Here is a 27,603-nt window from a genome sequence, read left to right as displayed (position 1 = left end):
AACCTCTCTGTAGGAAAATTTGGTTCTCTTTACATTTATACCAAGGGAAGCAAAAAGGTTTTGGGGTGTGATGGATGTGTTTATTATTCTTACGGTGGTAGTCACATCTCAGGTGAAACATGTCAATAATTATCAAATTGTACATTTCAAACAGAACACTTTATCTTCTGTAAATTATACTCCTACTAATAAAGCCCAAAAGGAACAAACCTGTGTGTCCAGGGCAAAGTAACCAAGGAGGAAAGAGGTTAAGTAATCAGGGCAAAGAGTAGCCAAATCTTGTTCATTGCTGGCCATGCTTGGTAAATATTTTCATTCTAATTTCAGTGAGAAATTATTGGAGAGTTCCAGGCATGGGTCAGATATGACTTGAATTATGGAAGGCACTAAAATGACAGATGTGTGAAACTGGAAAAGACAGTGACCTCCCTAAGTCCAGGTGCTCTTAAGAGAGGGCCATAGGTTCTTAAACTTCCTAAAGTAGCTGCTAATTGTATACATATGTACAGATACACACTTTTAAAAATTAATTCCCATACTATTCATCAGCTTCTCAAAAAGGAATTTGACCACAAAATGTAGGAATTTTTCATTTACTTACTCATAAATTAGGTGAAGATATCAAAACTTGGAGAAGTAAAAGGATTTGTTCAAAATCTGAGGTCACAGGTTGATGAGGTCATAAGGGGTTTATGAAGCTGACCACCTTCTCTCTCCTCCCCTCATCTCTCCCCGCCCCAACTGCTGATTCACAGAACACAAATGTCATAGAAAGCTAGGATACACCATATGAAGTCAAAGTCTACTGAATGCTCACCCTCACCCACATCAACAGGAGGGTGTGCCAATGATATGGTCCATAAGAGGTGATAGGCCGGTACAACTACTGGAAAGCAGTCCCTTATGACTCCCCCATTAAACTAGCATAACTTTCTAAATCACCTGTGTGTGTATTACTATTAGAATCACAAACAGTACATCATAAATAATAACCTATTCCTCTTTCAATAATACTGAACATGCCCTAAGCTATAAACCAGAAGAATAATACATAACAGGCATCTGACAATTCTAGTTTCTTTCTGTAAGGGAACAACAAATGAGTTTCTGCTGTATCCTTCCTAAAAGAGATTTCAATAATGTATAAACAATGCTTCTTAACTAGGAGGCACTACAGCAAAGTACATTTCACATGGGAAATTTCACATCATCCTTCAGAGATTCCAACATAGAATGACAGGTCCTTTCTTCAGCAACCCAGGGAACAGTTTAACCTCAAATTTCTTACTAGATCTAGGATTTGTGAAACTGTCAGGTTATTTTGATAGCTTTAAAAGGTCTCAGGTTACTGAAATAACCCTGCCTTTGTTCAGTCTAAGCATTGAGAACGCACCACCATGGAACCAGTATAAATTGGATTAAAACACTTTTAGAGAGTCATCTTTGGAAAAAGCATGGGAATAAAACAAAAAGTACACCTGGGAGTTCTCTTCCATACCTATCAGGTGTGTGAAATTGGCTACAGTAAAATAATGGCCTTTTCTGGGCTTTGAGTTGAAACTGAGTTCAGGGGTGTTGGAACTTACAAATAGGCTGATATTTGAACCACACAGGTAGAAAGAACTCTTCTGATCATTACGATGAACAACTATAGCGACTAAGTATACATGAACACCCCTGGAGAAGAAAATGGCAACCCACTCCAGTATTCTTGCCTGGAGAATTCCATGGACAGGGGAGCCTGGCGGGCTACAGCCCATGGGGTTACAAAGAGTCGGACACGGCTGAAGTGACTGAGCACATACATGAACACACTACTAACCAGACACTAACAGAGGAAATTTGGTTAGAGACCTACCTTGAGAGGAGCCTTCTGTACAGAAGGGGGAAACAGGATCAAAGCACAACTGAGGCCTGTATTACATACCTATCAGAAGTGTGAAGTCAGTGTCTGCTCTTGCACTCTGGGTCCAAACCAAGGCAATGTATGAGCTGTTGATCAAGCCCTTTGATTTTCTTAACTGCACCTGAAAAGAAAGAAAATACTGTTGAATACCTTTGCAACAGATACAAATTAATTTCCCTTAGTAGGAATTCAGCGAGAAAAACATAAGAAACAAAACAAAAACATACCAGTCTTCTAATTCCATTTTTAAAAATCCAGCCAGAAATTACCTACCGTTAGGAGAAATAAGCCTAAATGTACATATGGTCTAGACTTCATACTACAAACCCATTGTGATATAACCCACTGTGACCATTTAGTCACTCCATAGAGTAATTTTCTGGGATTGAGGCTTGTGGTCAAACATACTGATAAGCCTTTCTGCTTACCTAAACTATTTGCCCTGAGGTCCCTGAAGTAAATAACCTGTTAGTCCTGCAGCCACAGATACACAAACGTTCTCCTGCTTATAACTTACTGATTCCCATGAGGGATGAGTGTCCTGGCACAAGCGACAAATGACTGGGGTTTGTGCAGCACTCTCAGTCACTTAGCTAGAAACAAGTTACAAAACTGGAAGAAGTCACTTAAGTAAGATGCTCTGTAGAGACCAATATCTACACCTGTTCCAAAAGGATCCATATTATAGGAGTACACACTTTGTATGCATAGCTAGGACCTGGATTCATTTAAAGTGGCAAAGGTCTTCAACCATACCCTAATTATGTGAATCATCAAAGTAATTCTGGCCATAACCCTGACCAATAACAAACTGACAGAATACATCACAGCTCCTCTTGCTTCAAAACTGGAGGGTAAATGGCTATTTGTATTCATAACTATCTAAATGATTTAACAGCACAACTTCATAAGCGGCACACAGGATGTGATCCTCACAGGATGATGCCCCAGATTTCCACAGGGAAATCCCCACACCACTTGGCCACTTCCTCAGGCCTTTATGTCCCCTTCTCAGGGAGGCCCTGGCCAGACAACCTACCTGCAAGTGCAGGTCCCTCCCCCTCCCCATGTCCAATTCCCCTTCTCTGCTTTTCTGTGGTGACAGCAGGTGTCATTATCTATCAGGATACACCTGTATCTCATTGAGCTTACTTTTCAGTATCCCCCACTAGAATGTGAGCCCCATGTGAAGAGGGATTTATGTCTCTTTTGTGTCTGTATTTCCATCATGAGGAAGAGTAGCTAGCCCATAGTAGGTGCTCAGCAAATGATGGTTACCTTTGGCCACCAGCCCTAAAAGTTCATGCCATTCCCAGAGCTGACCCTGTTAAATGTACAGTATGTATCCTCCAGAACTTCTCCATATTTACATTCTTACACAGGGATCATTAGAAATAGATACTCCACATTATAATTAAGAGGTTGAATAATTCTACACTATTTAAAAATCACCTGTTTCCAGTCCTAACTGGAGATACAACCAACTACATCTTGGTAATGCACCCGGAATCAACTCTTTCAGGTTGGTGTTTTCACCCATATTACTCAATAGCATACTCAAAATGCAATGACTGATCAGTTTTGTTTGCATAGTTGCTTTTGGATAGTTTTAGCTCTTTATCATGAATCATTTCAAACAAAGAATATATAACAATATAATAAGAATTCTATATGTCAGTCAGTAGTTTTAACAATCAACATCTTGTCAAGTTTTCTTTTTTTTCTAGCATATTCCAAAGCATATTCCCAGTATTTTGTGATACCATGTCTAAACTTAAGAAGTTATTTCCTCCACATGTGGTGGTGGTGGTTTAGTCACTAAGTTGTGTCCGACTCTTGTGACCCCATGGACTGTAGCCTGCCAGTCTCCTCTGTCCATGGGATTTTCTAGACAAGAATACTGGAGTGGGTTGCCATTTCCTTTTCCAGGGGATCTTCCCGACCCAGGAATTGAACCAGGGTCTCCTGCATTGCAGGCAGATTCTTTACCAACTTAGTATGAGGGAAGCCTTCCTCCATCCAGATACTCTACTGTAACATAAACTGTAACAAATAGGACTTTAAAATATATAACCAAAATATGATTACTACATCTAAGAAAAATTATAATTATTCCCTAATGCCACATGAAACTATCCATGTCCAATATAGCTATTTGACCTAAATATCTCTCTTAAATTTGATTTGTTCTTAGGATCTGAACAGGTAACTTACATAGCATTAACTGAAATAGGACTTAGTACTTTTTTCACCAATAACAGTCCCTGCCTCTCTTTTTTTTTTGCTATTCTCTTGATGAAAAGACTGGATTACTTGTCCTGTAGCATCACTCACATTCTATATTTATATGCATCCTGTCCTGAACAGGTTCCATTAGAAACAGAACATCCTGTAGTGAGATCTATAAACTTGGTTAAATTCAGGCTCAGTTATTTTAGCAAGAACATTTTAGATGATGCTTTGTACCCCCATTGTATCATATCTGAATACCTACGTTGTATCCCACACTTTGATGTAAAGGTTGATCAGTGGGTTGTAGTATTCTAACCTTAATTCACCCCCAATATAAAATTTCCCATCGACTTTTTACTGAAATTTTATTAAATGTATCATTGACTTACTATTTAAATTTTTGATATGCTCTTCACATACCATAAAATTCACAATATTAAAATGTACTGGTTACTGATTTTTAGTATTTTCAGAAAATTGTGGATCCATGACCACAATAAATTTTAGGGCATTTTCAACATCCCGCAAAGGAAGCCTATACTTATTATCAATGAATGCCTATTCTCCTGATAGGACTGATAACCCACCTGAATGGTACAAAGATTAAGTTCAAATTGAAAACATCTGAACTACAAGAGAGGCAGTGAAATGAAATTAAAGTTGCTCAGTTGTGTCTGGTCTTTGTGACCCCATGGACTATACAGTCCATGGAATCCTCCAGGCCAGAATACTGGAATGGGTAGCCTTTCCCTTCTTCAATCCAGGGATTGAACCCAGGTCTCCCACATTGCAGGCAGATTCTTTACCAGCTGAGCCACAAGGGAAGCCCAAGAATACTGGAGTGGGTAGCCTATCCCTTCTCCAGCAGATCTTCCTGACCCAGGAATCGAACTGGGGTCTCCTGCATTGCAGGCGGATTCTTTACCAACTGAGCTATCAGGAAGCCCTTGAAAGAGACAGAAATAAGTCATTTCTGAACCTGTCTTATCTGACTAAAGCTGAACTTTGTAAGAGACAGCTGTTACAACCCCACCCACATTGCCAGGAGGTGGGAGTGGGAGGTGGGGATGTGTGTCTCTAATCAAGGAGGCCTGAACTTGGATATTGGCTTAGTGGTTTAGTTGCTAAGTCCTGTCCAACTCATTGTGACCCCATGGACTGTAGCCTGCCAGGCCCCTCTATCCATGGGATTCTCCAGGCAAGAATACTGGAGTGGGGTGCCATTTCCTTCTCCAGGAGATCTTCCCGATGCAGGGATCAGACTCAGGTCTCTCGCATTGCAGGTTGAGTCTTCACCGATTGAGCCACCAGGGAACATTTCAAGATTGCACAAATAAGCCTTATCAGATGCTTCCATCCTTTGAAGTTCTAATCCACCAAGCCCCTTGAAAAGTTGGTATATAAACCCCTATCTCTAGCCCATTAAGGAGCCTCTTCATATGAACGTTCCTACATAGTTAATAAACCTTTCTCCTATTAATTTACTGTTAATTAATTTTCAGGACCCAAGCCAGTTGAGTCTGAGATGGTAGAGAAAAATGTTTCCTTTCCAATACTGCCTCTCACAAGCCCCTGAAAACCACAAGTTAATTTTTTAATCTCTGTAGATGTGTCTGTTCTGGATATTTTAAGTGAATGAGATCTTACAAAATATGTTCTTTGGTGTCTAGCTTTTTTCATCTATCATAGTGTTTTCAAGATTCATTCATATTTCAGTATGTATCACTACTTCATTTCATATTATAGCTAAATAAAAATCCATGGTAGGGGTATATAGCACATTTTGCATAAAAATTCAACAGTCGGTGGACATGTGGGTTGTTTCCACTTTGGCTTTGTGAATAATGCAGCCATAAACATTCATGTACAAGTTTCCATTTGAATGTTTGTTTTAAATTCTCTGGGATATGTATCTAGGAGTGAAATTGCTGTTGATGTGGTCACTCTAGGTTGAAATTTTGGTGGAAGTGCCAAACTACTTTCTATAGTGTCCCCGCCATTTTACATTCTCATATGGCAGCATATGAGGGTTTCAATTTCTGCATATCCTTATTTCATTTATTTTCATCTTTAAAATTAGAGCTACCCTGGATATAAAATTAACACACAGAAATCCCTTGCATTCCTATACACTAACAATGAGAAAACAGAAAGAGAAATTAAGGAAACAATTTCATTCACCATTGCAATGAAAAGAATAAAATACTTAGGAATAAATCTACCTAAAGAAACAAAAGACCTATATATAGAAAACTACAAAACACTAATGAAAGGAATCAAACATGACACAAATAGATGGAGAAATACACCATGTTCATGGATTGGAAGAATCAATATAAGAAAATGAGTATACTTCCCAAAGCAATCCATAGATTCAATGTAACCCCTATCAAGCTACCAACAGTATTTTTCAGGAACTAGAACTAATAATTTCACAATTTGTATGGAAATAAAAAAAAACCTCGAATAGCCAAAGCAATCTTGAGAGAGAAGAATGGAACTGGAGGAATCAACCTGCCTGACTTCAGACTATACTACAAAGCTACAGTCATCAAGACAGTATGGTACTGGCACAAAGACAGAAATATAGATCAATGGAACAAAATAGAAAGCCCAGAGATAAATCCACACACCTATGGACAACTTATCTTTGACAAAGGAGGCAAGAATATACAATGGAGAAAAGACATCTCTTTAACAACTGGTGCTGGGAAAACTGGTCAACCATTTGTAAAAGAATGAAACTAGAACACTTTCTAACACCATACACAAAAATAAACTCAAAATAGATTAAAGATCTCCACGTAAGACCAGAAACTCTAAAATTCCTAGAGGAAAACATAGGCAAAACACTCTCTGACATAAATCACAGCAGGATCCTCTATGACCCACCTCCCACGTAATGGAAATAAAAGCAAAAATAAACAAATGGGACCTAATTAAACTTAAAAGCTTTTGCACAACAAAGGAAACTATAAGCAAAGTGAAAAGACAGCCTTCAGAATGGGAGAAAATAATAGCAAATGAAGCAACTGACAAAGAATTAATCTCAAAAATATACAAGCAGCTCCTGCAGCTCAATTCCAGAAAAATAAACGACCCAATCAAAAAATGGGCCAAAGAACTAAACAGACATTTCTCCAAAGAAGACATACAGATGACTAACAAACACATGTAAAGATGCTCAACATCACTCATTATCAGAGAAGTGCAAATCAAAACCACAATGAGGTGCCACCTCACGCCAGTCAGAATAGCTGCTATCCAAAAGTCTACAAGCAATAAATGCTGGAGAGGGTGTGGAGAAAAGAGAACCCTCTTACATTGTTGGTGAGAATGCAAACTAGTACAGCCACTATGGAGAACAGTGTGGAGATTCCTTAAAAAACTGGAAATAGAACAGGCATATGACCCAGCAATCCCATTGCTGGGCATACACACTGAGGAAACCAAAATTGAAAGAGATGCGTGTATCCCAATGTTCATCGCAGCACTGTTTACAATAGCCAGGACGTGGAAGCAACCTAGATGTGCATCGGCAGATGAATGGATAAGGAAGTTGTGATACATATACACAACGGAATATTACTAAGCCATTAAAGGTAATGCATTTGAATCAGTTCTAATGAGGTGGATGAAACTGGAGCCTATTATACAGAGTGAAGTAAGTCAGAAAGAAAAACACCGATACCATATACTAACGCATATATATGGAATTTAGAAAGATGATAATGATGACCCTATATGTGAGACAGCAAAAGAGACACAGATGTAAAGAACAGTCTTTTGGACTCTGTGGGAGAAGGCAAGGGTGGGATGATTTGAGAGGGTAGCATTGAAACGTGTATATTATCATATGTGAAGTGGATCACCGGTCCAGGTTCAATGCATGAGACAGGGTGCTCAGGGCTGGTGCACTGGGATGACCCTGGGGGATGGGATGGGGAGGGAGGTGGGAGGGGGGTTCTGGATGGGGAACACATGTGCACCTGTGGCTGATTCATGTCGATGTTTGGCAAAAACCACTACAATATTGTAAAGTAATTAGCCTCCAATCAAAATAAATATTTTTTTAAAAAAGAAAAGAAATAATAAAATGAAAGAAGCCTGAAAAAAAAATAGAGTTGCCCTCGTAGATGTGAAGTGGTATCTCTTGGGATTTTCATGTTGATTTCTCCAATGATTATTCATGTTGAACATCTTCTCTTGCATTCAGTGGCTATTTGCATGGAGAGAGCAGTGGATCTGCACCATGAGAGCCCCCTGTGTGTGAACCAGGTGGAAAAGCCATGCAGCCTCTTTGGACCTCGATTTCCAGGCACAGTGAGTCGTTATTTAATCTGTGTTCATGCAGGGAAGGGACACATTAAAAAAGAATTTGACTTGGATCTCCATGTGGAGAAACAGCCACTTCTACCTAGAGTGAAGGAAAAGAAACTCATGGAGAAATACAGAGGGGCAGCTGAGATCCAGAGCCCAGAGGCTGGTCAGGTAATTCCACCTGGAGAGGACGTGGACACTCCCTTCCCTTTCCACCCTCAACAAGGTGGGTAAGTTGTAGCAGGGCATGAACTCCTCCCTTCACTCCTTAGGAGTTGCAAGTGGCTGGGTTTTGTGAAATTTCCTTGTTGACCTGAAACGCAAGGAGGCAGTTGCCTGGGCAGAACTAAGCACCTGAGGGCCCTCATTGTCCTTCTCCTTTCTGCCCTGGAAATTCCCACCACCTCTGCCCAAGAAACAGGGAATGGGGGCGTAAAGGGGCCAAGAGTCAGATCCTGAGCTAAGATTGGGACTAGCCAGACAGCAGGTGGTCTTGGGGGCCCTGAGCCTGTGCAGGTCCTGTGTGGGGAGCAGAATGGGAGCAGGAAATCCTGAGGCATTAGGGGTAGGCAGCAGGGCAGTTGTGCTGCCCTGCAGTGGGTTCAGAGCTCATGGGTTTACTTCAAATGTTTCTTTGAAGGGTGGTTATACTGGGGAATCAATCTGGGTAGGGGTGACTTCAGTTCTCCCTTGAAAAACTTCTGTATTTGTGAAGATGTTTTTCCTTAAAGAATAATCAAGCTTGAATTACATTTGTCGATGGAAATAACCAGCTAATAAGACCATCTTCACAGTCTTGATTGTTTTAGCCACCAAAATGCTGCAGGTTACTCACGCTCCAAGAGACCATTGTTTCTAAAGACAATCTTTATTTGTATCAATCTCCCACTTTCTAGGCTCCACTAATCCCTCTGTAAGGAACAAGGTACCAGGTAGACACAAGCCCCGATTTAATATCTGTCATCTCTGAGTGGAGGCATTATCTGTTACCTTCTTTTTCTTATCTGTGCTACATGTGTTTTCTCTGCCTTGCCTAAGTTGCTTCAGTCGCGTGGGACTCTGTGCGACACCATGGACTGTAGCCCACCAGGTTCCTCTATCCATGGGATTCTTCAGACAAGGATACTGGAGTGGGTTGCCATTTCCTTCTCCAGGTGATCTTCTGAACTCAGGGATCAAACCCCTGTCTCCCGCACTGCAGGCGAATTCTATACCTCTGAGCCACCGGGGAAGCCCATGTCTCCTTTATTTGAAAGCTATTTCCCTAGAGGAGAATGTAACTTTCCTCCACAGGAAAAATTAGTCAAGGCACCGGTCAGACAGGAATAACCTGTGTGTCGCTGCGACTCTCAGATACATAACATCCCCACACCAAGCCGGCGTGGACACCACCTGAGGTAACCCCAGGAAAAGGCGCTTAAGAAGTAGTGGCTCCCTAACAGGCCCTTGACAGAGAGCAGAAGGTGACCAGGCACAAAGAGCATCTCCTCTTGGGACTCTGCCTCTCCCCTGAGGAGGGATAATTCAAGTAATAATAACCTCAAGCATATGAAGGATACAAACTTGTAACATCATTTGATATTGTACTTACTTAAAGTTTTTTCTCTAAATAGTTTTGCAACTCAGTTCAGTTCAGTCACTCAATCGTGTCCAACTCTTTGTGACCCCATGAACCACAGCATGCCAGGCCTCCCTGTCCATCACCAACTCCTGGAAGTCCCACCCAAACCCATGTCCATTGAGTCAGTGATGCCATCCAACCATCTCATCCTCTGTTGTCCCCTTCTCCTCCTGCCCTCAATCTTTCCCAGCATCAGGGTCTTTTCAAATGAGTCAGCTCTTTGCATCAGGTGGCCAAAGTATTAGAGTTTCAGCTTCAGCATCAGTCCTTCCAATGAACACCCAGGACTGATCTCCTTTAGGATGGACTGGTTGGATCTCCTTGCAGTCCAAGGGACTCTCAAGAGTCTTCTCCAACACCACAGTTCAAAAGCATCAATTCTTCAGCGCTCAGCCTTCTTTATAGTCCAACTCTCACATCCATACATGACCAATGGAAAAACCACAGCCTTGACCAGATGGACCTTTGTTGGCAAAGTAATGTCTCTGCTTTTTAATATGCTGTCTAGGTTGGTCATAACTTTCCTTCCAAGGAGTAAGCATCTTTTAATTTCATGGCTGCAATCACCATCTGCAGTGATTTTGGAGCCCAAAAAAAATGAAGTCAGCCACTGTTTCCACTGTTTTCCCATCTGTTTGCCATGAAGTGATGGGACCAGATGCCATGATCTTAGTTTTCTGGATGTTGAGTTTTAAGCCAACTTTTTCACTCTCCTCCTTCACTTTCATCAAGAGGCCTTTTAGTTCCTCTTCACTTTCTGCCATAAGGGTGGTGTCATCTGCATATCTGAGGTTATTGATATTTCTCCTGGCAATCTTGATTCCAGCTTCTGCTTCCTCCAACCCAGCGTTTCTCATGATATACTCTGCATAAAAGTTGAATAAGCAGGTTGACAATATGCAGCCTAGACATACTCCTTTTCCCATTTGGAACCAGTCTGTTGTTCCATGTCCAGTTCTAACTGTTGCTTCCTGACCTGTATACAGGTTTCTCAAGAGGCAGGTCAGGTGGTCTGGTATTCCCATCTCTTTCAGAATTTTCCACAGTTTATTGTGATCCACACAGTCAAAGGCTTTGGCATAGTCAATAAAGCAGAATATAGATGTTTTTCTGGAACTCTCTTGCTTTTTTGATGATCCAGCAGATGTTTCAATTTGATCTCTGGTTCCTCTGCCTTTTCTAAAACCAGCTTGAACATCTGGAAGTTCATGGTTCATGTATTGCTGAAGCCTGGTTTGGAGAATTTTAAGCATTACTTTACTAGCGTGTGAGATGAGTGCAATTGTGCGGTAGTTTGAGCATTCTTTGGCACTGCCTTTCTTTGGGATTGGAATGAAAACTGACCTTTTCCAGTCCTGTGGCCACTGCTGAGTTTTCTAAATTTGCTGGCATATTGAGTGCAGCACTTTCACAGCATCATCTTTTAGGATTTGAAATAGCTCAATGGAATTCCATCACCTCCACTAGCTTTGTTCATAGTGATGCTTCCTAATGCCCACTTGACTTCACATTCCAGGATGTCTCACTAGGTGAGTGATCACACCATCGTGATTATCTGGGTCGTGAAGATCTTTTTTGTACAGTTCTTCTGTGTATTCTTGCCACCTCTTTTAATATCTTCTGCTTCTGTTAGGTCCATACCATTTCTGTCCTTTACTGTGCCCATCTTTGCATGAAATATTCCCTTGGTATCTCTAATTTTCTTGAAGAGATCTCTAGTCTTTCCCATTCTGTTGTTTTCCTCTATTTCTTTGCATTGATCGCTGAGGAAGGCTTTCTTATCTCTCCTTGCTATTCTTTGGAACTCTGCATTCAAATGGGTATATCTTTCCTTTTCTCCTTCGCTTCCCTTCTTTTCACAGCTATTTGTAAGGCCTCCTCAGACAGCCATTTTGCTTTTTTGCATTTCTTTTTCTTGGGGATGGTCTTGATTCCTGTCTCCTGTACAATGTCACGAACCTCCATCCATAGTTCATCAGGCACTCTATCAGATCTAGTCCCTTAAATCTATTTCTCACTTCCACTGTATAGTTTTGCGACTGCCGAACGGTAAAATCTCCGTTTTTACCATTCCTTCACTTTCGTCGCTGGCGGCATGGACCCTACAAGGGAGACAAGTGGGCTCTCCTGAGGTTTCCTGTCACCTTCCATATCTCACCTCTCCCGCTCACACTCCTGGGGCCAACTGAGAGCTGTCTCAGCCCTCCCCTGGGCGGGGCCAACAGCGAGGAACCCGATTCCGAACCCCTCCCTCGTCAGCGCCCCACCGCCAGTGCGTCTCCAAGGAGACGCCCAAGACGCGGGCGAAGATCAACCCCTCCCACCTCAGCTCTCTACCTCCATTGCGTCTCCGAGGAGACGCCCATGACGGTGGGCGGGTGGGGGATGGGGTCGTATTCTCGGGACAACGTAGGCGACGCTTTACGGCAATGGTGAGCGGGGTCGCAGTCGAACCTCGCCGGCTACCGCGCGAAGCTCAGAGAGGATCGGGTCTTTCTCGCCGGAGCGTGGCCTCAGCCACGTTGGTCCCCTCAGCCCTCCTTCGTGTCCTTTCCCTGGGGCAACGCGAGGCGACGCGGGGCCGGGACCGGCAGCCTTTCCGGCCCGAGGGACCCTCCCCATCCTCTAACGTCTGAGCAGCCTGTACCCTGCGTGCAAGGTAGGCCTGTGTTGGCTGCAGCCCGGCCGGCCTGGGGGAGGCGGAGACGGGCAGCGGGGCGCCGCGTGGGCCGGGCCGTGGTTTGGCGTTTAGGCTGGGCTGGGTGAGCGTGGGCACCGGGATTGTACTGCCGTGTGTGTTCTGTGCCCTCGCGCCAGTAGGGAGAGGGTCCAAGTAGAGCCCCCCGGGCCTCCCGGTCGGTGGGCCTGGAAGCGGTTCCCAGTGGGAAGAGGGCGGGGCGGGCCGGAGGAGTGTAGGAGGCTCGCCAGCTGCTTCTCCCTCCCCATTTACGTGGCCGCCCTGGAGTCCGCTTGGTCGAGTGAGATTGACGTGCTGCCCACGGGGACTGGGCATCTCGGAATGCATCCCTAGAGAAGTAATATTTCCTTTCATGAGTTTTTGACCTAAAAAAAAAAATGTAGCTCCATTCTCACTTATGCATTGAACCACGTGGAAGAATGTGCTGTGCTTAGTCGCTCAGTCGTGTCCGACTCTTTGCTACCCCGTGGACTGTAGCCCGCTAGGCTCCTCTGTCCATGGGATTCTCCAGGCAAGAATACTGCAGTGGGTTCCCATGCCTTCCTCCAGGGGATCTTCCCAACCCAGGGATCGAACAGGGGTCTCCCACATTGCAGGCAGATTCTTTACCGACTGGGCCATCGGGGAAGGAGGGCAATCGAAATAAAAGGGTCAGGGATTTTCATGTAAAGGACTGTACATTGTTTATAGTGGGATTATAAACATTTCATGGGTAAAAAGGTTTTGGGGCCACTTAAAACAATTCTAGAGGTGAGGGAATGTCCGGTAATACAGGCGGAACATGGACCTGGATCCCCTCGCTGGCTGCGGATGGTGACGCCAACTCAGCGTACCAGTCAGGGGCCAGTTTCTTCCCACCGCGAGTGGGTCTGGATACCCTGTGTCATAAGGTACAGGAAGGGCCTCACGGGATCCTGTGGGGCATGAGACCCAGACTGTCTTTGCCAATAGCAAAAGTAAACAAAAACTCAACTCCAAGCCGGACATAAAGTGCACATGCATTTGTCTTGGTCTGGGACCAAGTCTTCATCAGACAAAATTCTACATCCTATCTGCTGGATATTCACCCCTAACAGGGTGGCCACCCCTTCCCGTTTCAGCTTTGTGCATGGTGGCGAAGCACTGGGCCTGCACCTGGGCAATGGATCCTGGATCCCCAGTAGCCCTGAGACCCCAGGGACTACACTGGCGGACTTTGCTCCTACAGGACTGGTGAGGATCCCCTGGCCAGAGGCCCTGGGGCAGTAGCTTCAACTCCTTGTTCCTGAAAATAGCAGCTGCCTAGGCCACGCCCCCGAGGGCCTGCAGCCTTGGTATCCTCACTGGGCCTGCAAGCCCGCACTCAACACCACTGCCTGTCCCTTCCACACCTGCTCTAGAGGGGTGCACCGTGGCCAGGTTCTCCCAGAATCCTCTGTGTGCCCCAGACCCTCCCTTCTTCCCCTCACAGGCCTTTCCCAGCGGGATCCAGGGATAGGACGAGGAGTTCAGTTCAGTTCAGTCGCTCTTTGCGACCCCATGAACTGTAGCACACCAGGTCTCCCTGTCCATCACCAACTCCTGGAGCTTGCTCAAACTCATGTCCATCAAGCTGGTGATGCCATCCAACCATCTCATCTTCTGTCCTTGCCTTCTCCTCCTGCCTTCATATTTCTCAGCATCAGGGTCTTTTCCAATGAGTCAGTTCTTTGAATCAGGTGGCCAAAGTATCGGAGTTTCAGCTTCAGCATCCGTCCTTCCAATGAATATTCAGGACTGATTTCCTGTAAGATTGACCAAAGGACTAGGAGGCCAGGCTCAAAAAGTTTCCACTTGATGGCACTCTTGCCCCAGAAATGCTATCCACACTCTGGAGCCTGGCCTCTCCCTCCACCCTTTGCAGGTGAAAAAAGACCCATCGGGGCCAAGAGTCTTCCAAGCCATCCACTGGAGTGTTGTGGAAAGAGATGTCTCCTCTTCTGCTCCCCAGTAAGAATGTACAGATAAGGATGAGCAAAGGAAGCCATCCATCTCTGTTTCCATGTCCATAGCACTCTAAGAGATTCTGAGTCCACATGGCCTGATCCTCATTTCCTGGTGACTGGGATGTGATGTATTCTGTAACTTTGTTTATTGTTTTTATTTTTAATCCCGGTTAGGTTGCCCTCCGAGATTCAAAAACTTCGCCCAGAGCCCCGGTGAAAGGGTTTCCTGGTGTTTGGAAACTTCCTCTATTAAGACTCCCTTCCCGGGACAGATCTCTGTGCCTAACTCTTTTGTCTCTCTTTTTATCTTTTATATTTGGTCCTACCTCCTTTTGAAGAAAATGGGCTGGTTTTCTGGGACATCTCCCTGATGTCCTCTGCTAGTGCTCAGAAATTGTTTTGTGGAGTTTGCTCAGCGTTCAAATGTTCTTTCGATGAATTTGTGGGGAAGAAAGTGGTCTCCCCGTCCTATTCCTCTGCCATCTTAGCTCCTCAGTCTGTAACTTTGTTATTACTGGTCAGGATTAGGGCCAGAATTAACCTTGATGATTTACATAAGTAGTGGCTGGTTGAAGACCTATGCTACTTGGGATAAATCTGCGTTCTAGCCACACATACAAAGGCTGTTTTCCTGTAATGTGGATCCTTGGGGAATAGGTATAGAGATTGGTGTCTACACAACATTCTTACTTAAGTGGCTTCATCGAGTTTTGTAACTTCTTTCTAGCTAGATGACTGGGAGTGCTGAGCAAACACCAAACTGTCATTTCTCCCTTGTGGCAGGACACTCATCCTTCACGGGAATCAAGAAGTGGTAAGCAGGAGAACGTCTGAGTATCAGTGGATGCAGGGATAACAGGTTATTCATTTTGCAAACCTCAGGGCTACCTGTTTAGGTAAGCAGGAAACGACATCAGTCTGTGAAACTGCAACCTCAGTCCCAGGAAGTGACTCTGCTGGCAGTAAAATGGTCACAGTCTGTTACACAACAATGGGTTTGCAGTGAAAAGTATAAACGATCAGGACATTTAGGCTGACTTCTACTGAGTGTAATCAATGGCTCATACGTGGCCTTGGTGTGGAGCCAGCGTTGAGGCATAGACCAAGACCAGACACCGATTTCACACTTGTCGTAGGTGTGGAATACAACCCTCAGTCGCGCGTTGGTTCTGTTACCCGCTTCTGTACAGTAGGCACCTCACTCAAGGCAGGTTTCTCACCGAATTTCTCGGGTTACTGTCTGGTTAGTAGGGGGTTCAGGTATACTTTGTGGCTACAGTTGTATCATGGTAATGATCAGAAAAGTTTTCCCTGCTTGATTCAACTATCAACCGTTTTCAAGTTCAAGGGCACCTGCATTCAGTTTTAACTTGAGCCTGGCAAGGGCCATTATTTTCCTGGACCCGATTTCACCTGTCTGATGGGTATGGAAGAGAACTCACCGGTGTACTGTTTGGTTTACTCCTTTGCCTTTGAGAAAGAAGATTTTCTGAAGGATATGAATCGAGTTTCCTCTGGTTCCAATGAGGTGTGTCCTTAATCCTAAGACTGGGCAAAGGCAGGCTTCGTTCAGCAACTTGAGTTGTAAACCTATCAAAAGTAGCCTTCCTGCAGGATGGGCCAGGTGGCCGGGGGCAGGCACTTCAGAGACTTGTTCATGAACATGGCTGCTGCCTACGCCAACCCCCGAGCGCTTGACAGCCCGGGGCTCCTTGGTGGGTATGCCAGGCCCCAGAACACCACTACGTGTTCCTCCCACACCTGCTCTGGTGAGGTGACAGGCCGGCAGGTTCACCCAGGATCTTCTGAGTGCTCCAGACCCTCACTTCCTAGAGTCACAGGCCTTCCCCCAGCAGGATGCACAGGAAGGGCCTGCACGGCATGGTCAAAAGGTTTCCGCTTGATGGCACGGCTGCCCCAGATATGCCAACCACCCTCTGGAGCTGGGCCTCTCCCTCCACCCTTTGCGTGTTGAGAAAGGCCCACAGTAGCCGAAAAAACCTTCCAAACCCTCCCAGCTGGGTCGGCTCCACTGGAATGTTGGCGGAAGAGGTGTCTCGTCTCTGGGGCCTCTGCTGGGCCAGAAGACCATAGAGAAAAGGACATCCAGAGGAGCCGGCCCGCGCTGGTCTGCATCAGCAGCAGTGTCTGAATCTCTGAGCCCTGTGTCCTGGCCACTGGTTCCTGGGGAGACCGGGATGTGATGGATTCTGTCAGTTTGTTGTTACTGATGAGCGTTAGGATCAGAATTACCTCGACGATTCACGAATTAGGGTTTGGTAGAAACCCCTTGCCACGTGGAATAAATCCAGGTTTTACCCGTGCATCATAGTGTGCACTCCTGGAATAATGGATCCTTCTGGAACAGGGGTAGAGATTGGTCCCCACAGAGCATTCCTAATTATGGGGCTCCGTACACTTTGGTGAGTTGTTTCCAGCTAGGTGACTGAGCGTGCTGAACAAACTCTAGAGTTATGTCACATGGCCCTTGTCCCAGGATACCCATCCCTCACGGGCATCAATAAGTGATAAGCAGGAGAAGGTTTGAGTATCTGTGGATGCAGGCCTAACAGGTTATTCATTTCGCAAACCTCGGGGCTACTAGTGTAGGTAAGCAGGAAAGGTCATCCGTATGTTAACCTGCAACCTCAGTCCCAGCAAGTGACTCTGCGGACGACTAAATGGTCACAGTCACGTCCGTCACAGTGGATCTGCAGTATAAAGTCCAGACCATCTGGATATTTAGGCAGACTTCTCGTAAGGGTAGGTAGTATGGTTCGATAGGGTGTTTTTGTTTGGTTTCTGTTAATGGAACTAGGAGGTGACTGGTGCGTTTTTTGTTTTGCTTCTTATGTTTTTCAAGCTGAATTCTTACTGGAGGATGTTGATCTGCACATGTGGCAAAGCTGTAAAATGGTATTCTCTTTCCTTTCCAGGTGGGGGCTTGCTAGAGTAAGAGAAGAGTGTGATCAACGGCTCGTACGTGGCCTTGGTGTGACGCCAGCGTTGAGGCATAGACCGAGACCAGGCACCGATTTCACACTTGTCGTAGGTGCGGAATACAGCCCTCAGTCGTGCTTTGGTTCTGTGACCCGCTTCTGTACAGTAGGCACCTCGCTCAAGGCAGGTCTCTCACCGAATTTCTCTGGTTACTGTCTGGTTAGTAGCGTGTTCAGGTATACTCAGTGGCTACAGTTGTATGGTCGTAATGATCAGAAAAGTTTTCCCTGCTTGTTTCAACTGTCACACATTTGCAAGTTCAAAGGCGCCTGAATTTAACTTAAACTCGAGCCCGGTAAGGGCCGTGTTTTTCCTGGAGCCGATTTTACACATCTGATGGGTGTGGACGAGAACTCCCTAGTATACTTTGTGTTTTGCTCCTTTGCCTTTGAGAAAGAAGATTTTCTGGGGTATCTTAATCCACTTGACCCTGGTTCCACGGAGGTGCGTCGTTAATGCTAGGACTGAGCAAATGCAGGGTTAGTTCAGCAACCTGAGTCCTTGTAAACCTATCAAAAGTAGCCTTCCTGCAGGATGGGCCAGGAGGCCTGGGGCAGGCGCTTCAGAGCCTTGTTCCTGAACATGGCCGCTGCTGACGCCACACCCCCGAGCGCTTGACAGCCAGGGGCTCCTTGGAGGGTAAGCCAGGCCCCAGAACACCACTCCCTGTTGGTCCCACACCTGATCTGGTGAAGTGGTAGGCCACCAGGTTTTCCCAGGATCTCCTGAGTGCTCGAGACCCTCACTTCCTCCAGTCACGGGCCTTCCCCCAGCAGGATCCACAGGAAGAGCCTGCACGCCATGCTCAAAAGGTTTCCGCTTGATGGCACTGTTGCTCCAGAAATGCCAACCACCCTCTGGAGCTGGGCCTCTCCCTCCGCCCTTTGCGTGTTAAAAAAGGCCCACGGTAGGCAAAAAAACCTTCCACACCCTCCCAGCTGGGTTGGCTGCAGTGGAGTGTTGGGGGAAGAGGTGTCTCCTCTCTGGGGGGCTCTCCTGGGCAGTAAGACCCTAGAGAGAAGGACATCCGCAGGAGCCGTCCAGCTCTGGTCCATATCGACAGCAGTCTGAGACTCTGAGACAGCAGTCTGAGACTCTGAGCCCTGTGTCCTGGCCACTGCTTCCTAGAGAGGCAGGGATGTGATGGATTCTGTCACTGATCAGGGTTAGGACCAGAATTAACTTGATGATTCACGTACTAGGGTTTGGTTGAAAACCCTTGGCAGTTGGAATAAATCCAGGGTCTAGCCATGCATCATAGTGTGCGCTCCTGGAATTACGGCTGCTTTTGGAACAGGTGTAGAGTTTGGTCCCCACAGAGCATTCTTAGTTATGGGGCTCCGTCCACTTTGGTAACTGGTTTCCAGCTAGGTGACTGAGTGTGCTGAACAAACCCTAGACTTATGTCACGTGGCCCTTGTGCCAGGATACCCATGCATCCCTCACGGGAATCAATAAGTGGTAAGCGTGAGAACGGTTGTGTATCTGTGGATGCAGGGCTAACAGGTTATTCACTTCGCAAACCTCAGGGCTACTTGTTTAGGTAAGCCGGAAAGGTCATTAGTATGTGGAACTGCAACCTGCGTCCCAGGAAGTGACTCTACAGGTGACTAAATGGTCACAGTGAGTTACATCACAGTGGGTTTCCAGAATAAAGTCCAGACCATCTGGACATTTAGGCTGACTTCTCCTGGAGAAGGAAGTGGCAACCCACTCCAGTATTTTTGCCTGGAATATCCCATGGACGGAGGAGCCTACTAGGCTACAGTCCATGGGTTTGCAAAGAGTTGGACTTGACTGAGGGACTTCACTTTCACTTTTACTCCTCAGGATAGGTTGTGTGGTTGGAACCCGGTTTCTTTGTTTGTTTTCTGTGAATGGAACTAGGAAGTGGGTGACTGGTGCGTTTTTTGTTTTGCTTCTTCTATTTTTCCAACTGAATTCTTCCTGAAGGATGTTGATCTGCATATATGGCAAAGGTGCAAAATGATATTTTCTTTCCTTTCCAGGAGGCAGCTTGCTGAAGTAAGAAAAGAGTGTGATCAACGGCTCCTTCGTTACCTTGCTGTGGAGCCAGCATTGAGGCATAGACCGAGACCAGACAGTGATTTCACACCTGTCGTAGGTGCGGAATACAGCCCTCAGCTGTGCTTTGGTTCTGTTACCTGCTTCTGTACAGTAGGCCACCCCTCTCAGGGCAGGTCTCTCACCGAATTTCTCGGGTTACTGTCTGGTTAGTAGGGGGTTCAGGTATACTTTGTGGCTACAGTTGTATCATGGTAATGATCAGAAAAGTTTTCCCTGCTTGATTCAACTATCAACCGTTTTCAAGTTCAAGGGCACCTGCATTCAGTTTTAACTTGAGCCTGGCAAGGGCCATTATTTTCCTGGACCCGATTTCACCTGTCTGATGGGTATGGAAGAGAACTCACCGGTGTACTGTTTGGTTTACTCCTTTGCCTTTGAGAAAGAAGATTTTCTGAAGGATATGAATCGAGTTTCCTCTGGTTCCAATGAGGTGTGTCCTTAATCCTAAGACTGGGCAAAGGCAGGCTTCGTTCAGCAACTTGAGTTGTAAACCTATCAAAAGTAGCCTTCCTGCAGGATGGGCCAGGTGGCCGGGGGCAGGCACTTCAGAGACTTGTTCATGAACATGGCTGCTGCCTACGCCAACCCCCGAGCGCTTGACAGCCCGGGGCTCCTTGGTGGGTATGCCAGGCCCCAGAACACCACTACGTGTTCCTCCCACACCTGCTCTGGTGAGGTGACAGGCCGGCAGGTTCACCCAGGATCTTCTGAGTGCTCCAGACCCTCACTTCCTAGAGTCACAGGCCTTCCCCCAGCAGGATGCACAGGAAGGGCCTGCACGGCATGGTCAAAAGGTTTCCGCTTGATGGCACGGCTGCCCCAGATATGCCAACCACCCTCTGGAGCTGGGCCTCTCCCTCCACCCTTTGCGTGTTGAGAAAGGCCCACAGTAGCCGAAAAAACCTTCCAAACCCTCCCAGCTGGGTCGGCTCCACTGGAATGTTGGCGGAAGAGGTGTCTCGTCTCTGGGGCCTCTGCTGGGCCAGAAGACCATAGAGAAAAGGACATCCAGAGGAGCCGGCCCGCGCTGGTCTGCATCAGCAGCAGTGTCTGAATCTCTGAGCCCTGTGTCCTGGCCACTGGTTCCTGGGGAGACCGGGATGTGATGGATTCTGTCAGTTTGTTGTTACTGATGAGCGTTAGGATCAGAATTACCTCGACGATTCACGAATTAGGGTTTGGTAGAAACCCCTTGCCACGTGGAATAAATCCAGGTTTTACCCGTGCATCATAGTGTGCACTCCTGGAATAATGGATCCTTCTGGAACAGGGGTAGAGATTGGTCCCCACAGAGCATTCCTAATTATGGGGCTCCGTACACTTTGGTGAGTTGTTTCCAGCTAGGTGACTGAGCGTGCTGAACAAACTCTAGAGTTATGTCACATGGCCCTTGTCCCAGGATACCCATCCCTCACGGGCATCAATAAGTGATAAGCAGGAGAAGGTTTGAGTATCTGTGGATGCAGGCCTAACAGGTTATTCATTTCGCAAACCTCGGGGCTACTAGTGTAGGTAAGCAGGAAAGGTCATCCGTATGTTAACCTGCAACCTCAGTCCCAGCAAGTGACTCTGCGGACGACTAAATGGTCACAGTCACGTCCGTCACAGTGGATCTGCAGTATAAAGTCCAGACCATCTGGATATTTAGGCAGACTTCTCGTAAGGGTAGGTAGTATGGTTCGATAGGGTGTTTTTGTTTGGTTTCTGTTAATGGAACTAGGAGGTGACTGGTGCGTTTTTTGTTTTGCTTCTTATGTTTTTCAAGCTGAATTCTTACTGGAGGATGTTGATCTGCACATGTGGCAAAGCTGTAAAATGGTATTCTCTTTCCTTTCCAGGTGGGGGCTTGCTAGAGTAAGAGAAGAGTGTGATCAACGGCTCGTACGTGGCCTTGGTGTGACGCCAGCGTTGAGGCATAGACCGAGACCAGGCACCGATTTCACACTTGTCGTAGGTGCGGAATACAGCCCTCAGTCGTGCTTTGGTTCTGTGACCCGCTTCTGTACAGTAGGCACCTCGCTCAAGGCAGGTCTCTCACCGAATTTCTCTGGTTACTGTCTGGTTAGTAGCGTGTTCAGGTATACTCAGTGGCTACAGTTGTATGGTCGTAATGATCAGAAAAGTTTTCCCTGCTTGTTTCAACTGTCACACATTTGCAAGTTCAAAGGCGCCTGAATTTAACTTAAACTCGAGCCCGGTAAGGGCCGTGTTTTTCCTGGAGCCGATTTTACACATCTGATGGGTGTGGACGAGAACTCCCTAGTATACTTTGTGTTTTGCTCCTTTGCCTTTGAGAAAGAAGATTTTCTGGGGTATCTTAATCCACTTGACCCTGGTTCCACGGAGGTGCGTCGTTAATGCTAGGACTGAGCAAATGCAGGGTTAGTTCAGCAACCTGAGTCCTTGTAAACCTATCAAAAGTAGCCTTCCTGCAGGATGGGCCAGGAGGCCTGGGGCAGGCGCTTCAGAGCCTTGTTCCTGAACATGGCCGCTGCTGACGCCACACCCCCGAGCGCTTGACAGCCAGGGGCTCCTTGGAGGGTAAGCCAGGCCCCAGAACACCACTCCCTGTTGGTCCCACACCTGATCTGGTGAAGTGGTAGGCCACCAGGTTTTCCCAGGATCTCCTGAGTGCTCGAGACCCTCACTTCCTCCAGTCACGGGCCTTCCACCAGCAGGATCCACAGGAAGAGCCTGCACCCCATGCTCAAGAGGTTTCCGCTTGATGGCACTGTTGCTCCAGAAATGCCAACCACCCTCTGGAGCTGGGCCTCTCCCTCCGCCCTTTGCGTGTTAAAAAAGGCCCACGGTAGGCAAAAAAACCTTCCACACCCTCCCAGCTGGGTTGGCTGCAGTGGAGTGTTGGGGGAAGAGGTGTCTCCTCTCTGGGGGGCTCTCCTGGGCAGTAAGACCCTAGAGAGAAGGACATCCGCAGGAGCCGTCCAGCTCTGGTCCATATCGACAGCAGTCTGAGACTCTGAGACAGCAGTCTGAGACTCTGAGCCCTGTGTCCTGGCCACTGCTTCCTAGAGAGGCAGGGATGTGATGGATTCTGTCACTGATCAGGGTTAGGACCAGAATTAACTTGATGATTCACGTACTAGGGTTTGGTTGAAAACCCTTGGCAGTTGGAATAAATCCAGGGTCTAGCCATGCATCATAGTGTGCGCTCCTGGAATTACGGCTGCTTTTGGAACAGGTGTAGAGTTTGGTCCCCACAGAGCATTCTTAGTTATGGGGCTCCGTCCACTTTGGTAACTGGTTTCCAGCTAGGTGACTGAGTGTGCTGAACAAACCCTAGACTTATGTCACGTGGCCCTTGTGCCAGGATACCCATGCATCCCTCACGGGAATCAATAAGTGGTAAGCGTGAGAACGGTTGTGTATCTGTGGATGCCGGGCTAACAGGTTATTCACTTCGCAAACCTCAGGGCTACTCGTTTAGGGAAGCAGGAAGGGTCATTAGTATGTGGAACTGCACCCTCCGTCCCCGGAAGTGACTCTACAGGTGACTAAATGGTCACAGTGAGTTACATCACAGTGGGTTTTCAGAATAAAGTCCAGACCATCTGGACATTTAGGCTGACATCTCCTGGAGAAGGAAATGGCATCCCAGTCCAGTATTTTTGCCTGGAATATCCCATGGACGGAGGAGCCTACTAGGCTATAGTCCTTGGGTTTGCAAAGAGTTGGACTTGACTGAGGGACTTCACTTTCACTTTTACTCCTCAGGATAGGTCGTGTGGTTGGAACCCGGTTTCTTTGTTTGTTTTCTGTGAATGGAACTAGGAGGTAGGTGACTGGTGCGTTTTTTGTTTTGCTTCTTCTATTTTTCCAACTGAATTCTTCCTGAAGGATGTTGATCTGCATATATGGCAAAGGTGCAAAATGGTATTTTCTTTCCTTTCCAGGAGGCGGCTTGCTGAAGTAAGAAAAGAGTGTGATCAACGGCTCCTTCGTTACCTTGGTGTGGAGCCAGCATTGAGGCATAGACCGAGACCAGACAGTGATTTCACACCTGTCGTAGGTGCGGAATACAGCCCTCAGCTGTGCTTTGGTTCTGTCACCCGCTTCTGTCCAGTAGGCCACCCCTCTCAGGGCAGGTCTCTCACCGAATTTCTCGGGTTACTGTCTGGTTAGTAGGGGGTTCAGGTATACTTCGTGGCTACAGTTGTATCATGGTAATGATCAGAAAAGTTTTCCCTGCTTGATTCAACTATCAACTGTATTCAAGTTCAAGGGCACCTGCATTCAATTTTAACTTCAGCCTGGCAAGGGCCATTATTTTCCTGGACCCGATTTCACCTGTCTGATGGGTATGGAAGAGAACTCACCGGTGTACTGTTTGGTTTACTCCTTTGCCTTTGAGAAAGAAGATTTTCTGAAGGATATGAATCGAGTTTCCTCTGGTTCCAATGAGGTGTGTCCTTAATCCTAAGACTGGGCAAAGGCAGGCTTCGTTCAGCAACTTGAGTTGTAAACCTATCAAAAGTAGCCTTCCTGCAGGATGGGCCAGGTGGCCGGGGGCAGGCACTTCAGAGACTTGTTCATGAACATGGCTGCTGCCTACGCCAACCCCCGAGCGCTTGACAGCCCGGGGCTCCTTGGTGGGTATGCCAGGCCCCAGAACACCACTACGTGTTCCTCCCACACCTGCTCTGGTGAGGTGACAGGCCGGCAGGTTCACCCAGGATCTTCTGAGTGCTCCAGACCCTCACTTCCTAGAGTCACAGGCCTTCCCCCAGCAGGATGCACAGGAAGGGCCTGCACGGCATGGTCAAAAGGTTTCCGCTTGATGGCACGGCTGCCCCAGATATGCCAACCACCCTCTGGAGCTGGGCCTCTCCCTCCACCCTTTGCGTGTTGAGAAAGGCCCACAGTAGCCGAAAAAACCTTCCAAACCCTCCCAGCTGGGTCGGCTCCACTGGAATGTTGGCCGAAGAGGTGTCTCGTCTCTGGGGGACTCTCCTGGGCCAGAAGACCATAGAGAAAAGGACATCCAGAGGAGCCGGCCCGCGCTGGTCTGCATCAGCAGCAGTGTCTGAATCTCTGAGCCCTGTGTCCTGGCCACTGGTTCCTGGGGAGACCGGGATGTGATGGATTCTGTCAGTTTGTTGTTACTGATGAGCGTTAGGATCAGAATTACCTCGACGATTCACGAATTAGGGTTTGGTAGAAACCCCTTGCCACGTGGAATAAATCCAGGTTTTACCCGTGCATCATAGTGTGCACTCCTGGAATAATGGATCCTTCTGGAACAGGGGTAGAGATTGGTCCCCACAGAGCATTCCTAATTATGGGGCTCCGTACACTTTGGTGAGTTGTTTCCAGCTAGGTGACTGAGCGTGCTGAACAAACTCTAGAGTTATGTCACATGGCCCTTGTCCCAGGATACCCATCCCTCACGGGCATCAATAAGTGATAAGCAGGAGAAGGTTTGAGTATCTGTGGATGCAGGCCTAACAGGTTATTCATTTCGCAAACCTCGGGGCTACTAGTGTAGGTAAGCAGGAAAGGTCATCCGTATGTTAACCTGCAACCTCAGTCCCAGCAAGTGACTCTGCGGACGACTAAATGGTCACAGTCACGTCCGTCACAGTGGATCTGCAGTATAAAGTCCAGACCATCTGGATATTTAGGCAGACTTCTCGTAAGGGTAGGTAGTATGGTTCGATAGGGTGTTTTTGTTTGGTTTCTGTTAATGGAACTAGGAGGTGACTGGTGCGTTTTTTGTTTTGCTTCTTATGTTTTTCAAGCTGAATTCTTACTGGAGGATGTTGATCTGCACATGTGGCAAAGCTGTAAAATGGTATTCTCTTTCCTTTCCAGGTGGGGGCTTGCTAGAGTAAGAGAAGAGTGTGATCAACGGCTCGTACGTGGCCTTGGTGTGACGCCAGCGTTGAGGCATAGACCGAGACCAGGCACCGATTTCACACTTGTCGTAGGTGCGGAATACAGCCCTCAGTCGTGCTTTGGTTCTGTGACCCGCTTCTGTACAGTAGGCACCTCGCTCAAGGCAGGTCTCTCACCGAATTTCTCTGGTTACTGTCTGGTTAGTAGCGTGTTCAGGTATACTCAGTGGCTACAGTTGTATGGTCGTAATGATCAGAAAAGTTTTCCCTGCTTGTTTCAACTGTCACACATTTGCAAGTTCAAAGGCGCCTGAATTTAACTTAAACTCGAGCCCGGTAAGGGCCGTGTTTTTCCTGGAGCCGATTTTACACATCTGATGGGTGTGGACGAGAACTCCCTAGTATACTTTGTGTTTTGCTCCTTTGCCTTTGAGAAAGAAGATTTTCTGGGGTATCTTAATCCACTTGACCCTGGTTCCACGGAGGTGCGTCGTTAATGCTAGGACTGAGCAAATGCAGGGTTAGTTCAGCAACCTGAGTCCTTGTAAACCTATCAAAAGTAGCCTTCCTGCAGGATGGGCCAGGAGGCCTGGGGCAGGCGCTTCAGAGCCTTGTTCCTGAACATGGCCGCTGCTGACGCCACACCCCCGAGCGCTTGACAGCCAGGGGCTCCTTGGAGGGTAAGCCAGGCCCCAGAACACCACTCCCTGTTGGTCCCACACCTGATCTGGTGAAGTGGCAAGCCACCAGGTTCGCCCAGGATATTCTGAGTTCTCTAGACCCTCACTTCGTTCAGCCACTTGTTTTCCCCCAGCAGGATCCACAGGAAGGGCCTGCACGCCATGCTCAAAAGGTTTCCGCTTGATGGCACTGCTGCCCCAGAAATGCCAACCACCGTCTGGAGCTGGGCCTCTACGTCCACCCTTTGCGTGTTAAAAAAGGCCCATGTTAGCACCATATTCTTCGATACCCTTTGAGCTGGGTTGGCTCTACTGGACTGTTGATGAAAGAGTTGTCTCCTCTTAGGTGTCTTCTCCTTGGCAATAAGGTCATATCTTTGATGATATCCAAACTATCCTGTCCACCTTTAGTCCAGTTTCACAGCATTTTAGCAAATTCTGAGTCCACATGTCCTGCACCCTACATTTTCTCGCCATCACTATGTGATATATTCTCTCAGTTGGTTATTGTTCAAGTTTGAGGCCAGAATTTTCTTGATGATGTAATAATTATGCTTTCCTGGAAGCCCTTTGCCACTTGGAAGAAATCTAGGTTGTAACCTCGCATACAAAATGTGTGTTCGTGTTATATGGATCCTTTTGGAATCGGAGTAGAGATTCTCTAATTATCATCACTATAAATGTCTGGGTAGTTTTAGGAAAGGTTTAAATATACTATATATTCAATAAATGCCCATTTTTACCTCCTGCAGTTTCTGACAGTCTTTATTTCAAAGAGTTGTTCGTTATTTTTATGAAAGTACCCCTGTGGAGGTGTGGGTGGATGACTTGGTGGTAGTCATAGTAAGGTGAATTATGCCCCTGACTTCATGGAAAAAGTGACATCAACCCCAAATTTTAGTCAAGTTGTTAATCAAGACGAACTCATTCATTGCCAGTAGGAATACAAAATATTCTAACCACTCTATGTAATAAATGAAAAGTTAATGTGGTGCATTTTAAGTGTAGCTATCTTTGAGGAAGAAAGAACATTTACTAGCACGCAAACAAAGGGAAAGTGGGATGCTCAGGGTTTCGCCCTGGCTCCTTTTGTTGGTGAATTCAAAACATAAGAACAGTAATGAATGTGAGCTAAAGTGGAAACAAGATGTTAAGAAAGGGCCAGACCATAAAGAAGGAAATATACTTAGGCATCCTCTGGAAAGATTATTTATCTACCCCATAGTACTCAGCCAATGAGGA

At 46.6% G+C, this 27,603-nt stretch overlaps 1 long non-coding RNA gene across 6 annotated transcripts; it reads left to right on the top strand.

Moving 5' to 3' along the window:
• The first annotated feature begins 12,481 nt into the window (after positions 1–12,481).
• On the top strand, positions 12,482–27,112 carry LOC139033291 (uncharacterized). Of its 6 annotated transcripts, none has more exons than XR_011485902.1 (7): positions 15,794–15,877; positions 17,678–17,793; positions 19,751–19,866; positions 21,668–21,783; positions 23,562–23,621; positions 23,741–23,856; positions 25,659–27,112. It is a non-coding gene; the product is annotated as an uncharacterized lncRNA (long non-coding RNA). The 6 variants fall into 6 exon arrangements; XR_011485903.1 differs by having other exon boundaries at positions 23,562–23,632; XR_011485900.1 differs by lacking the exons at positions 15,794–15,877; positions 23,562–23,621 and adding an exon at positions 12,482–12,738.
• Positions 27,113–27,603: the final 491 nt, after the last annotated feature.

The sequence above is a fragment of the Odocoileus virginianus genome, unplaced genomic scaffold (assembly GCF_023699985.2).
Source record: "Odocoileus virginianus isolate 20LAN1187 ecotype Illinois unplaced genomic scaffold, Ovbor_1.2 Unplaced_Scaffold_1, whole genome shotgun sequence".
Classification (NCBI taxonomy): Eukaryota; Metazoa; Chordata; class Mammalia; order Artiodactyla; family Cervidae; genus Odocoileus; species Odocoileus virginianus.
This window is presented reverse-complemented; position numbering and strand designations above follow the sequence as displayed.